General features: G+C 35.6%; 1 protein-coding gene and 1 pseudogene across 3 annotated transcripts in view; both read right to left on the reverse strand.

Annotated features, from left to right (window-relative positions):
- Positions 1-15,865, reverse strand: part of LRRTM4 (leucine rich repeat transmembrane neuronal 4) — a 609,269-nt gene that overhangs the window by 399,277 nt on the left and 194,127 nt on the right. The window lies entirely within an intron of this gene.
- LOC308565985 (COP9 signalosome complex subunit 5 pseudogene) lies at positions 4,251-8,400 on the reverse strand (annotated as a pseudogene). The gene is made up of 2 exons: positions 8,384-8,400; positions 4,251-5,109 (listed from the first exon to the last, which is right to left on the reverse strand). The product of its transcript is annotated as a COP9 signalosome complex subunit 5 pseudogene (transcript).

The following is a 15,865-nucleotide window of genomic DNA, read 5'->3' on the forward strand; positions in this document are numbered from 1 at the left end:
CAGTCATTTCATTCACTTACTGTGGGTTAATTCTTCATAATAAAACATCATGCCATGTACATATATGAAATGTACATCAATCTCTGAGAACATTGGACCATATGAAGTCAGATTGAAAAGATCAAAATAAAACTCAACTCTGTAATATTATTATTTAATTATTAGGTTTTACACTTTGTGGAAGTAACATTGGCTAATAACATTATATAAGTTTCAGGTATACAACATTATGATTTGTTACTTATATACAATATTGCTGAGTACCAAAAGTCTAGCTTCTATCGGTTCCTGTTTTGGGTATTTATTCAAAGAATATGAAAATGTTACAAGATTGTGAGAAGCTAGAAAAATTCCAAGGCAGGAGAAATAGGGAAACTGAGACAAGAAAATTAAACAAGGCCAACCAGTTTGGCAGCCTGCCGCCGGCTTATAAATAGCAAGCCCTTATCTTCCCACAGCCCAGGATGCTTGAGAGCAAATGGTTAATGCCTGTCCAAAGACAGCAGAGAGGAGGCAGGCAGGGGGAGGAAGAGTGCAGTTATCTCATCCCACTCGGCATGAAGAAAAGCCAGCAGTCTCGGGGCTTCTCAAGATAAAATTGCCAGGTGCTTCTCACAAATTCTGGAAAAGCCACAACAAAATAAAAGGGGAACTTTGAAAATTAATCTGTACCAAGATATTTGGCAGAGGAATTTTAAAATCTGTAGACAAACACATTTAAGGCAGAAACCTCCCGCCCCACTCGCTCCTGGCATTAGCCAAAAGAGCTCAGATGATAGATGTGCTTCCCTTGCTCCTTTAATAATTTTGCATGTTTTACTTTCTTTCTTTTTTTAAAAAAAATATATATATATTTATTGTTTCAGAGAGGGAGAGAGAGAGAGAAACATCAATGATGAGAGAGTCATTGATTGGCTGCCTCCTGCATGCCCCCTGCTGGGGATCGAGCCCGAAACCAAGGCATGTGCCCTGACCGGGAATCCAACCTCAATCTCCTGGATCCTAGGATGCTCCACTGCTCAGCAGCTGAGCCACGCTTGGCCAGGCATGTTTTACTTTCTTAATAAATTACTTTCTTAATAAATTTGCTCTAACAAAGCACAAGTATCTGGAGTCACTCATTTGAATTCATTCATACGGTAAGACAAGGACTGAGGAGGGGACAGCCCTGACTCAGGGGGCTGTCCCATAACACCTTTCCTGGTGTTTTTGTGCCTGTAACAAAAATACTAATTTGAAATGATATATGTGCCCATACATTTATTGTAGTAGTATTCACAATAGCCAAGATATGAAAATAGTCTAAGCATCCATTGATGGATGAATAGACAAACTATATGTGGTACATACATAATGGATACTCTTCAGCAGTAAAAACAATTGAAATATTGTCATTTGTGACAACATGGGTGGATGTTAAGGGTAGTAATTATTGTTTTTAAACTCAAAACTAGTTAATTAAATTCCAGTGTAACATCAGTTGTCTAGTTTTCTATTTTGACTTACACTTGACTTAGCCTATTGTTTTTCCACCTCTTGTCAAATTTCATATATTTTTACATTACAAATGCAAACCCTGTATATTACATAACATTTGAATTGCAACTGATTTTGAGATTTTGAGAGTATTTAAAAGTGCGCTGCTACTTAATTTAAATTGTCAAAACATTCAAATACTAATCGCACATACAGCTTTTCCAACTTCACACATTTTATCTTACTTTATTTATTTTATTATTATTATTTTTTTAATCCTCACCAGAGAATAATTTTTCCATTGCTTTTCAGAGAGAGTGGAAGGGAGAGAGAGACATCAATGAGAGAGAGACATTGACTGGCTGCCTCCCACACATGCCCGACCAGGAGCTGGGGATGGAGCCTGCAACCCAGACATGTGCCCTTGGCAGGAATTGAACCTGGGGCCCTTCTTTAGTCTGTAGGCCGATGCTCTAACCACTAAGCCAAACTGGCTAGGGCAACTTCACACATTTTAGAAACAAAGTTTCAATACAAGTAATAGCTAAAATAATTGATCGTAAACCAAACTTTTTTTTTTGTAATAAACTTCCTTCTCAATCTCGCTCTTCGTTTCTTAAAACTAGCGCCTGAAAACAGTTGCAAGGTTTATATACGTTATGCTGAATGAAGTGCTTTAGGCACTAGCAATTTCAGTGTTTAATATTCAACAGGCAGTCCTAAAAGTCAATGCACACTTTAAAATTTTCATTTTCAGTACTATCGCTGAGCTCTTAAAATTATTGCTTTGTTATGCTACTAAAAGTTGCCAAAATGTCTTTTTCATGTGATACCTTACATTTAAAGTAAAAAAAAAATTTTTTAAATACGTTTTATTTTCTGAAAATTGTGCAAATTTACATGCTCAAACAGACTGCACATTCTAAGTTTTTACACATATACATATCAAATCATTACCACTGATTCAATGCAGATTACTCTGAAAGTATAGATAAACCAAAATAATAATGTGTGCATATATTCAAATTAATTGGTCACATTATTTTGAAATGAATCTTTTCCTTAAACTTAACCATGTGTTAGGACCATGTGTCCACACCTACATATTCTTAATGGCTGCATATTCCCCGTTGCATAAAGGTATCATAATCTGTTTATTCAACCCCAGGTATTTGGATATATATATATATCCAAATTCAATTAAATTCAATTATTCAATATTGACATCAGTTCTGTAATTTTCTGATTCTATACACAACTTACTGTAAGTGAAACTGCTAAGTCAAAGTATAAGTTTTCTAAAATAACTTTAATATTCATTGTCTTTCTGATATGTTAACTAACAACAGAATCAACTCCTGTTCCCTTTTGCTTCCCACAGCCTCTGACCGGTCACTCAGCAGTGACAGGCTGCAGAAACAAGACCCCGCCCGCATCAGGATCGTGTGCAACCTCCTTGCAATAGCTCTACTGCGGTTTACTAGGCTTTCAGACACTGCTGATCGCCCTTGTGTTGCAAAACCTTAAACTTGATAGTTTCCATTAGCTTGCACCTGAGGCACTGGGAGAAGACATATCCCAAAATGGTATGCAAATGTGGTATCACTAGGATTCAAATGACTATTCCGCTTTTGCAGCTGATAAATCCTTAATATCTCTCTCCTCCCCAAAGCAGTTAACCTGGGGCCAATTAGGTATAAATATAATGCAATTTTCTGTGATGCAGTTACGTTTCAAAGTTGAGAAACTATATTTGGAGAAGAGTTCAATACAGGTGACCCCAATATTCAAATAAAGGGTTGTTTTTATTCCTCCATTAGGTTATAAAGTGATGAAATAGGAAAAAATAAATAAATGAAAAAAGTTAAATACCAAGCAGTGAACCACAGTGGAGGAAATGAAATTCCGAATGTTTTTAATCATCTTAAAGGTAAAATTAAAAACTACCTTTCACTTCAAAAGACTTTTCTAAAATAAAGGCTATATCTGCTTGTATATATTTTGGTAGTCTACTTTGGGTTCTAAAATCTTACAGAAGCAAATATAAATGGGTTAGAGAGCAACTTAAAATTTGCTCTGAAATATGAATTACTGGTTTTTGCTTCTCAACTCTGCTTCTTCTTATTATATTTATCCACCTACTATCCCAGGTTTCATTTATGAAAATTTAGTAACAAATTTTGAACTACACTTTTCTGTCTATGACATAATATTTATGATTTGCACTTGATTCTAAAATTTAATAATTAATGTTTTATATATATATACATACATACACATATGCTACTTCTGTTGCACACATCCATACATGTGATTTTGGCATTTTATTTGCTTCTTTATAGGAAAAGTTTAAAAAGAAAGAATAATTATAATGAAATAGTTGGTGTTATGAAATGAGATGTTTCTTTTACTGTTAATAAAATACAATACAAATTCATGTTTAAAAGATCCGGATGGTAAAGACTAATACTAAATGAAAATTTCAAGACACTAGCATTTCTGTGCCTTATTTTTAGGTTCAGTCCAACTAGAACCATTTCAACTCTACTTTTTTTTTTTTTTTTAAGAGTTTTATTATAGGATGTTAATGTTCAGGACATTTCAGAGCACCTAGGACTTCTAATAAGATTTTTGGTAACTGGTTTTAAAGTATTCCTTCAGTATTTTTCTCATACTGGCCTTCTGGCAAAAGTACTTAGTGATTGTTTAAGAGATGATAATTTGATTAAACAGTTTACCCTTAATAATCCGAGACATCAATCCATGAATAGCTTCTAAGGTAGTTTTACAGCTGTTTCATGTAGCTTTGGAAAATTTGTCTTCTGACTTTTAGTCTTGTGTTTCTACACCCAACATGAAAGTTCCTTGTCCCAGCTGGGCTTCTGAATGTTCTAACTTTTTCAGACAAATCAAAGACCTGATCTGCCCGGTGGGGTGGTATTGTCTGCATTTGTAGGCAAGCTAGAGAGAGGAGCTCAGTATGTTCACCCAGTATTTATTTCCACAAAAGTTCAAGTAATTTGTTAACCAGAGAGGACTCAAAATCTGAGCCTTCTAAGGCATAATATTGTTTTCAGTGAATACCAAAGTCTTTGATTTATTAATTGGGATAGTCTTTGATTTTATTAATTAGTATAAGGTTGTTCATTTGGAGATTTGTAGCTCTTTGGGAATGCCCTAAAGGATACAAAATTCACTTCCTTTGCAGATATTGTTCTTCTAGGGTCAATCACCACTGCTAGGAATGGCTCCTGGAACTGCTGATTGAGCATCTGAGTACTAACATCAATCCCAGAAAGCCAGCGGACATAGCCAGGGTGGCTATGATACCAACCAATTGCACTTTCAAGGTAGCGAAACCATATATGAGGCTATGTACTCATTTGCAGCAGCCTGAGCATTTACTTGGGTTTCAGTGCCCTCTACAAGCAAAGCATAACTGTCCCTAAAGATCATCATTTCACCATCTACCCTTCCAGCATCAACCAGCCCTTCCAAGTTGCCTCCTGATCTGGCCGACACCACCATTTTCAGTAGAGCCAGTGCTAAGATTATGCAGTAAAGTAATGGTGATCCTTAGTCCACGCACCATGGGGGGAAACTGGTACTAGTCTCTCCAGGCAGCCATGAAAACTGTCAACTCAGTTTTGATGATTACATTGGTTACTGCTCTAATTCTCAATAATAGGCTACTTACTACTTCAGTCTCTTGATTTTAACATTTAACAGTATCAACTTACTAGTCACAGTTAATTTGAAGAATTTAGTTCATATTCTCTGACTAACCCTTTCCCTCTTGTGAGGTTTATAGTTATGTATTTCTTTGTTTATCTTTATCATTTTAAATAACACCCATAAAACTCATTTTTTGTTCTGTCATCTTGGGACACTGTCCCTTAATCCACACTACGTAAGAGAGGAAATAAATGCTATTACATTTTCCGAACTTTCTTCCAACATCCATCCAAACATCTATCACCACAGCAATGTATGTACATTGACAAGATTTATCATAAGACCTTTGTCTGTTTTAGACAACACTATTTTATTTTATAGTAGTCTCTATCATATTATGCTATATTCAGGCATTTAGGGCGTTAGCTAAGCACATCTGAAATCTGTAGAATCCACAAACTTAAACTCAAAGCAACAACAACAAAAAAACAAACTTCACTAACCCTAAACTCAAAATCACAAAAGAATCTAACTTAAAATTCAGAATCTCCTGGCATAGATAATACAAATTGCAAAAACAAATGAAAATATGCAAAAAGAAAGGAACACAAAGCCTAAACATTTCTATTCATTAACAAATTCACTAAAAGAATAATGTTAGATGGAAATGAGAGGGCATAAATAAAACTGCTTAATGATGATTCTTTGTTCACCTTTTCTAAAGCAGTTAGTCAGAAGCTGGAGTACATTTCAAATAATGCACTTTAAATGATATTAAAATATCAACATATCTTGAAAAAATCAAATGAACGGGTCTTGCAGGAAGGCCTGGATGACAAATGGCTGAATTCCTCTTGCTCCCTTTCTTAGGACTTAAGAAATGTGAGCCTGGCCGGGTGTGGCTCAGAGGTTGAGCATCGACCTAGGATCCAGGCGATCGGGGTTCGATTCCCGGTCACAGCACATGCCTGGGCTGTGGGCTCGATCCTCAGTCGGGGGCGTGCAGGAGGCAGCCGATCACTGACTCTTTCATCATGGATGTTTCTATCTCTCTCTCTCTTCCTCTCCTTTCTTTCCTCTCTCTGAAATCAATAAAAGATATATTAAAAAAACAGAAAAAAAACACGTGAAAACATGAGAAATAAACTTCTTCAACCTTTCAAGTTTCATAAAAGAGCCATCCATATGCTAGGACTTTTGCAGAATGTCTGCAAAGCGACGTGCCAATGCAACCATAAAAAAATCAGCCCACCCAGTAAAAACTGTCTTGTAATTGACCTCTCTCATGAAATGGGACACACCTGAGACAACGGTGTGTAGGAAATACGAAGTCAGCACAGGTCTTCTGGCTACGAAGGGGGCCTAGAAGTCCAGTGAGGCTGGGAGAGTTATTAATTGATAGGAAAGCCAGCCCCCAGGGGTGCTAATCACCACCCAGGGAGGAATGCCTGCTGTGGCATCCTTGGCAGTGCAGGGGTTTTATAGTAACAAAAGGATGAGCCCGGCTGACTGTGGCCCAGTGGTTGAGCATAGGCCCTGGAACCAGGCTGTCAAGGTTGGTTCCTGGTCAGCGCTCATGCCCAGGCTGCAGGCTCGATCCCCAGGAGGGGGTGTGCAGGAGGCAGCCTGTCCATGATGTTTCTCTCTCATTGATGTTTCTATGTCACTATCCCTCTTCCTTCCTCTCTCTAAAAAATTCGATAGAAACATATATTTTTTTAAAAAGGATGAGAATGTATGGAAAACCCTATGGGAATAAAAGGCTAAATAAGCCATAATATATCCATATCTTGGAAACTTAAGCCCATATTAAAGTAATAGTGTAGGTCAAGGATGGGCAATTATTACCTGCAGGTCAGTTCTGGCACACTTCCTGCTTTTGTAAATAAAGGTTGAATGGAACAGAGCCACACCCATTGATTTAACTGGCTGCTTATAGCTACAATTGCAAAAGTCTACAATATTTATCTTGCCCGTTACAGAAAAGGTTTCTTACTCCTGGAGGAGCAGAGTTGCCACCCAAAATATGATTATTTTTAATTGGTTATTTTTAATAAACTCAAGGCTCAGGAGAAACCTTTGACCTTCTGCTTAACTGCCTAAAAGAATTTAGCTAGAAGACCTGCTCCAGGAAGGGAGATAGCATCACAGGTAACTGTAGTTTAATGTGAACTAGGTGTGATAGGTGGAGAGGAACCTAGGGAGCCCTTTGGTCTGTCCTCTTTGTGCCCCTTTGCTAAAGATGGCCCAGCAAACACTCATTTACCCAACATTCACTTTCCATCTCCATGTGAATCGCCTTGCTGCCCTTTGAAGTCCCAAACCACTGACCCCTTTCCTCCTTAGCTCAAGGTGTCGCATAAGCCTCAGCTGCCTGATTTGTCCTGTATTTTTTAGGGGAAGGTATATACATACATAAATAAATTTGGTTACTTTCTCTTGTTCATCTGCACCATGTCCATTTGATTACTACAGGGGAATTAGGAGAAAAAAGAGAGGAAGTTTTTCTCTCCTCCCCATTCACATAAAAACATTATTGTTAGGTAATATTAAGTGAAAGAGGAAGTTATAAAATTGTATGCTGAGCTTATATTTTTGTTTACCTAAAAATTATGCATGTGTTTGTGTGTGTGTGTGTGTGTGTGTGTGTGTGTATGCATTTGTGAGTGTATAGAAAAGATAAACACCATAATATTAGAAAGGATTATCTCTATTAGATATGATTATGAATGGGCTCTGTTTTGCCATTATTATCTATTTTAAAAATTTATCCCTAAAGAAAACATACTACATAACAAAAAAAAAGACTTTAAAATAGAAAATGAGCGAAATCATTGAGGTAGGTGTTAATGCTGGTTGTACAATCACTAGTTCTAACAGCAGAATTTTCAGACAAGGAAAATGAACCACCCTTTGTTTCCATGGTGTGGAGCTTGCCAGCCTCAAAGACTGTGGGAGCCTCATTCTAGTGCAGGGCAGGCTGCAAATTATTTCAAGGTTCTATGAGTTTGATAGCAGTTGTCTGGAAGGGGGACAACTGCTCATTTTCAGCTGTGGTCTCACAAGCATGGAAAGACTGTTATTTTCATCTGTGCTCTTTCAGTTGAACACAGAACATCTGTCACAAGACTATTTGTCTGATGTGGCAGCAAAGGCTTCTCTCGATCTAAGAGCCCAGCAGCTGCTACAGGAAAGGAGATCAGACAGCTACAACCAATATGTTGATACTTACCTGTACCAGACCACCATGATTAATTTTTTTATAACAGTAAGCATTGCAGCAGTGGATATTATAATTGTGTTTATCATCATAATTAGCTAGTTATTAATATTAATAATAGGAAGAGAGCAAAAGGGAGGCCAGACATTACAAGTATAGTCATCTGGGCAGCTTCACCAGGAAACTGCATCTTCATGCTCTCCAGGGAACCACTGGTCCATTCCCTGCAGATCACTGGGGGAAGGGAACAAACAAAGGGGTAGACGGGTGCATGCAGAGTGAATTCACGGTGATGTAAGAAAGGTGCTTGCTTGTCAGTTTAGCCTGGGGAACAAAGATCATGGGCTAGAGGGTGAGCCAATGCAAGCTCATAAAAATTTGGGAATACATAATCCCAAAGAGTTCTAGCTCTCCTGTGCTCTGGCTCTTGTGTGTTCTCTTGCTCCATAACCCACACTCACCTGTGTGCTAGCCTGCTGTGTGCCCCTAAGCAGCTGCATAGCCCATGGCCATGTGGACCCCACATGCAGTGGACTGTAGCTGGGAACACAAGCAAGGCTAGCCAGATGCTAGACTGGACTATGCTTTAATATGGAGTGGAGACTGGGCAGAAGCCTTTATTCTAGCCCTATGAAGGCAAGATTGGACTTCTTCCATGGCGGGGTAGAGGGAAATGGAACACTGGAAACCCAGGAGTTTAATTCCATGAAAATAAAGATCACTCATGCCCCTGTGCGAGTCTCAGGAAATTCCTTTCCTTGTGACATCTCAAGAAATCCACTTCCACCAGTAACAGGTGGGGATGCAGGATAACAATTACAATATAATACTTACATATATATGTGATATGTGTATATTATACATATGTATATACATATGTATTTAAATGGTTTGTGTTTAGCATGTCATTTGAAATAAAACAAATAATACTTATTCTTAAAGAAAGTGCGATTATATATTTGAAAGATTTAAACCTCTCTCATAATTCATGTTTTGATTTTTAGTAGACTACAAAGTTTGGTTTTCATTGTTCAGTAGAGCTTTGCAAATATGGCCACAAAATGTCCCAAATTTTTTGAAGGTACTGAGTACTTTTTGTAAAAATTGAGTTGAATTCAAATGTAACTGTAAAACAGTGCCCCAGGTTAACAAATTAGGGTGTAAGGTAGAAATCTGACTAACTTTAAAACTCTAGGCTTTTAAAAAAATAGTTATCTTTGTATTATTTTTGTATGGATTAAAACTCTCCCATTTCTGCTGGTTTCAAAAGATATGAGAGAAATCTGGGACTCAGAAGGAATTAATTTTGGGCACCTAAGGTTGTGGATATTGATGTGGAAGGAAACAGAGTATCCAGGGTAAGAATATAATCTCTGGAGTCAAAATAAATGGGATTTAATTCTGTTTATTGGCTACGGGAAACTGGGAAAGTTTCAAGTCCTCCAATCACATGGGTTAATACTTGTAAATTGTTATAGCACAGTAGGTGGCATATATCAAAGAATGTGAGTGTTATGTACTAAAGAAATGGTAGCAAGTGCGATGCTTATTGAAGGGCCATAAGGGGCCACCAATGTAAAGGCACTAGGAAAAGTGAGCACTAATAAAGAAGCACTTCAGAAGAGAAGTCATGTGTGATTGTAAGCTCAACGGATAGGCCAGACATGTTGACTTAAAAAAAAATCCAGAAAGGACAAGACAGTTGTGAATTCCAGCCTTGTTAGAAAATGAGGATAGACGAAAAATTGAACTGAAAATCTTAGATGTCAGGAGAAATATAAGTAAATTTCGACTTACTTTTACCCTGACTATTCTAAATGGATATAAAGCAATCTATGTAGAGGGCATTGGACTCTGATTATTTTTTCTGTTTATTATTCCACAAATGACTAGAAAGCACAGTGCACTGTGCGTTTTAACACTCCCTCAATATTAGAGTGTCGGTCGGTTCCCATACCCTCCCCCACCCCTCACCTTGGAGACCCAAGTTACTGAAACACACAATGCTTCTTTGCAAAGTTGTTTGACTTCAATCTTTTTAATACCCAAATGTCCCTGTCACTAGTACGAATTTTTCCAATTTATTACCCAATAGTGTTTTCTATTTTACCGATCTATATAATTCCTCAGTGTTAATTAGATGTCCTTTAAATCTTTCTAATGATGTAAAACCGACCTGCTTATTCATGTTGTATTTCGACCTCTTCTGGACTGTGATCATTCCAATCAGTGAAAAATGCTTTTATGAAATCCCACTCAGTTACATCAATAAGTTATTAACACAATTATGCAAATGCAATTTTACATTGCGGACATTACTAGATAATTTTAGATAAGTACACACAGCTTCCATTATCCACTTTGAATCTCAACTTTAAAATCTCAAGTTTGGAGCCAAAAGTATTTCTCAAGTTATTTGGTTTTTGTTAGATAATACATAAATATCCTCTTATTTATTTCACTATGGTTTATAATTTCTATGCTTTTGTTATTTCAGCAATGCATAATTACCTACATGTTCTTAAACACACACAAACACACACGCACACACACTTCTATTTTGTTACTTAAACCTTAAGTCCTTTCTAAAATCTTATTTAAGTAACTGAAAATCTATCATCTAATCACCCTGACCTACTCTGGAAAAAAGAAAAACATAAACCAATAGCAACTCAAATACTTCTAAAACCAAAACAGATATTTGATATGCCCCCTTTAGAATCATGCAATGTTAAGAGAGAATATTGAGTGGATGTTGACTGAGGAAATGAATAAGTGAGTTAGCATTAACAACCCTTCTTTGGTCACAGTTCTGGAAAGAAACTGGAAAACTCTTGAGACAAACAATGATGCACGCCTACAATTACAATAAATAAATTTTAGAATAAATAAATTTATAGAAAAAATAACATCATACTTTTAGGTTGTTTTCTTTTCTTCTGTCATTAGGAAAATCTAAACCATATCACAGAGGTTAGATTGCCACACTATTTAAATCACATCTTTCTTTCAATGACAAAACAGCCTCCTGGGAACTATTGCTATGATATCCCTACCTACCTTTTCCCTTCATCCTGGCATCCATGTGCATCATTCCTAGTGCTCTTTTATCCCACACTTTTTTTCGTCGTCTTTATAAGCCTAGCACATGCTGTCTGGTGTTCAACTATGACTATCCTGATCATCTGAATGGTGTTCTTATCCCCTATCTCTCCTCCACTTTGGTTTATCCCACCTACTGTTGATGAATATTCTTCCTGAAAGACATAATGCCAGCAGACTTCTTTTTGCATAACAATAAAAATAAAACAATAAACTGCAATGATTCTCCAAATGCTCCCCAAGAACATCCAAATTCCTTAGGAAACCATGCTCTACTCAAAAGTAAAATATATTAATGCATTATTCAAGACACTTTGGAAAAAAAATCTGTTATTTTACTCCAAAAGTCTATGGTGAAATAATAATAATAATAATAAAAGAACAAAGAATTGCTGTAGGAAATGCTAGCCTCAATTTTGAACCAAAGTCCATTTTCTACCTCTAAACTGTTCATAATGGAACTTATAACATCCTCCACGGCTAAAGAGGTAATTTTTGGAGCATTGTCTACATTTCAGTTGATTGTAGAAAAGAAATGTACGCACACACACGTTTTAAACCAAGATTATTTATAATATTTAAAGCATCTAAATTTTTATTTGGTTTTCTTGAGCATTCAAATACTGAAAAACAGTAATAGGGGGTCCCTCTATTATAGTTCTTCTCATACTATAAGTACATTTGGTTAGTTTGTTTCCTATTTTGCTGTGCTTTAATGTTCAGCTAACAAATGTAAATTAATCATAACTTTAAAATAAATATTCAGTACATAATAATAAAAATACAATCTATGCTCAAATATTGATTAACATTTTTTAAACTAAAATTAATTGTATCTAATGGATGTAAACATTGTTCAGATCTTGGTTTGTAGAACCAATTTCCTAAGAATAGAATCCTAACATAATTATTGCTTTTCAATCAACTTTTTCACTTAACATTATATGCTCTATGCTTGTCAGGCTTATTAATTAAAAGCTGTTCTCGAAGATCACTTACTAGCTGTGTGACCTTAGGGGAGAAAACTTAATACCTCTGAGATTAAATTTGTTATCAGAAATATAGAAATAAAAATATTACCTTCCTATTAGGGCTCTAGAAAGGATTAAATGCAAAATACTTAGAAAATATAGTATGTACTATAAAATAATAATAATAGCAATATGCTAATATTATTATGCAAAAATAAATATGTTTTTCTGGTATAGTATATAGCATGTATACATTTTTATTATTAGGTTGAAAACTATAAGAAATAGTAGGGGTCTACTTTAATTATAAAGCACTGATAAGATGTCAAAAAGAAATTTAGAATGATATGGTAGAGTGCTGTTATTTATAAAGCACAATGTTTAAAATTCATTATTAATTGTAAAAAGTTCAAACTAAACATTTATGAACTTAAAAGCACCATGGGAAATAAATTCATTTGCATAACATATAAATAACTAGTCTAATTAAAGGTCTCCCTCCACTCATATGTTTCTCATTTTTCCATAACAAATATAGATTGTTAGTGTTACAAAATTTACTAAGTTATAAAGTAAAATATAGTTGTTGGAAATTATTTGCCATAATTATGACTAACAAAGAGTTAATGTCTTCGACAATCAAATGTTATTGTGAGTGACTGGGAAGGCCTTAAAGTTCTCAGCTTTACTAAACTTTTGATAGGATTCTTCCTGACTCTAGGCTCCTAACTTCCCTTTTCTTGGAGAAAATTAATCCAAAGGGCAATGTAATTTTAAATCCTTTCTCTACCTAAAACCCCTTTCCAGAGTTACAAGTCAGAACTGCCATTTACAAGGATCTGAAAACTGTGTCCTTGAAATGTAATCATCAAAGAAGACAGTACCCCTATCTGATCGTTTCTGTGGGATGGTAAAAGCCTGGCTTTGTTGAGAGTTTTACTCCAAATTGTAAATAGAATCAACTTTGTTCATCTTGTCCTATAAGATTTCTCTTTTTTAACAGAGGCACAATGGTTCTGGATTTTTATGGCTTGTTCTATAATTTGGGACCAACTACATGGTGAAACTTTGATTTTCAATTTGTAAAACAGAAATTTACAGAACCTCCCAAACAGGATGGTTGTCAGGATCAACGGAGATGAGGCATGTAAAGTATTTTAAGGACTGTTCAGTAAAGGTTAGAAATTAGACAGTCTAAGAGCTTGAATAGGCAATTACAACAATAATCTTAAATCAGCATCTGCTCCATGTCAACTGTAAATTTTTTTCAAAAATGCAGGTTGAAACAGTGAAATGTTAGTTTCCAGCAATCAAAGTGGTGTAGATCTTTTCAAATGTCTCAGCAGAGCTGGCAACTGTTTGGCAAAGCAAATAATGTCATATACCAGGGGTGGGAAATAAAAATTGTGATTATTTATATGGAGGGCAATTTAACAATAAGTATCAAAAAATCTTTCAACAATGGTAAATATTAACCAACACTGATGTTAATAAAACATTGGAAACAACCTAAGAAGCCAAATTATAAGAGATAACTTAAATAAATGATTTTATAACTATTTCTCTCTTTTTATATTTATATATTTATATTTATATTATTTATATTTTTTCATTTAAGAATTTTTTATACCTTGAGAAATTTTCATGATAAAATGTGAGGTAAAAAAATAATTTATATATTGTAATGCATACAATATATCAAGTGAGCTAGTTAGTAATCTAAATTATATGATACAGCCCAGCCGGGTGTGGCTCAGCAGTTGAGCACTGACCTAGGATCCAGGCGATCAGGGTTCGGTTCCCGGTCAGGGCCCATGTCCGGGTTGCGGGCTCGATCAATGACTCTCTCGTCATTGATGTTTCTATCTCTCTCTCTCCCTCTCCTTTCCTCTCTCTGAAATCAATAAAGATATATTTTTAAAAAATAAATAAATAAATAAATTATATGATACAAAAACATCAGCTGTGACTACCATCTTTGCAGTTTTCTGCCTTTTATAACTAATCACAAAATATGTGAAAATAAGCAAAGTAATCAGCTTTGGTATTTATCCTTCAGTTAAAAAGCAAGATTTTCTTTAGGCCATTGTTTTTCTAATTAGAATTAAATTATGTATTTTTATAATGTTTGATGTCTTCTTTTTAGACATTCCTTACTATCTTATTTTAGAGTTTTATTACTTGGTTCTTATGAATTCTGATTTATTTATGTAGGTCTATAGTAAACTGTGTTATCTCTCAATTAATATATTTCCCACTATATATATTTTTTAATTTTTACTGAATTTATTGGGGTGACATTGGTTAGTAAAATGATATAGTTTTAGGTGTACAATTCTACAGCACATCATCTGTACATTGCATTGTGTGTTCACCACCCCAAGGCAAGTCTCTGTCCATCTCCATTTATCCCCCTTAACCCTATTCTACCTCTTCCCACTCCACTTTCCTTCTGGTAATCACCATACTGTCGTCTGTCTCTATGAGTGTATTGTTTGTTGTTGCTGCTGCTGTTGTTGTTTTGCTTAATCCCTTCGCCTGTTTCACCAAGTCCCCCAACTCCCTTTCCCTTTAACAGCAGTCATTCTGTTTTCTGTGCCTATAGTTCTGTTCCTATTTTGTTTATTTTGTTCATTAAATTCCACATATATGTGAAATCATATGGTACTTGTCTTTCTCTGCCTGGCTAATTTCACTTAGCTTAATAGTCTCCATTAAGCTAAGTGAAATAAGGTCCATCTATGCTGTCACAAAAGGTAAGATTTCCTTCTTTTTTATGGCAGAGTAGTACTCCATCGTATAAATGCAGCACTGCTTTTTTATCCGCTCATCTTCTGATGGGACCTTGGGCTTCGAGAGCACCTATACTAAAATTAGACTAATAAAGAGAAGATTAGCATGGCCCCTGCCCGAGAATGACATACAAATTCCCACTACATTTCATGTTTGTGAAACTATCCCTAAATGGACAGTTAGTTATCAAGCATACTCTGAAAATTAGATCATGCTATTTAATGATCCCTCAGAATCACTAAAAACAGCAGCCAGTTCAGCCCCACTGCTGAGGTGGGGGCTCATGAGAGTCTGAAAGGCAAATTTTTTATTTGACTTTTAAATACTTTTGACTGATTGGCTTTTTTCTGTTCTCTACATGGATAAAGCTTAAAACCATTGACTATATATTGCCTATTGAAAACAGCCTCTCATCTAAGAACTATCACAATGACATGGCTTCATTCTATGCTGGTGATGGTGTTAATAAAGGCCAATATGAAGGGTTTTATTTGCTCAGAAGACATAATGCTAGTGTATTATTGTTTTACTCTCCAAATCAGCATTTTTTGTTTCATTTCTAGCATTCAATTTTATTTAAAGCATGCTTATATGGTAAGTCAGTCAGCTTACATGGCATATCGTTAAA

Source organism: Miniopterus schreibersii, assembly GCF_964146895.1.
Source record: "Miniopterus schreibersii genome assembly, chromosome: 13".
NCBI classification, from domain to species: domain Eukaryota; kingdom Metazoa; phylum Chordata; class Mammalia; order Chiroptera; family Miniopteridae; genus Miniopterus; species Miniopterus schreibersii.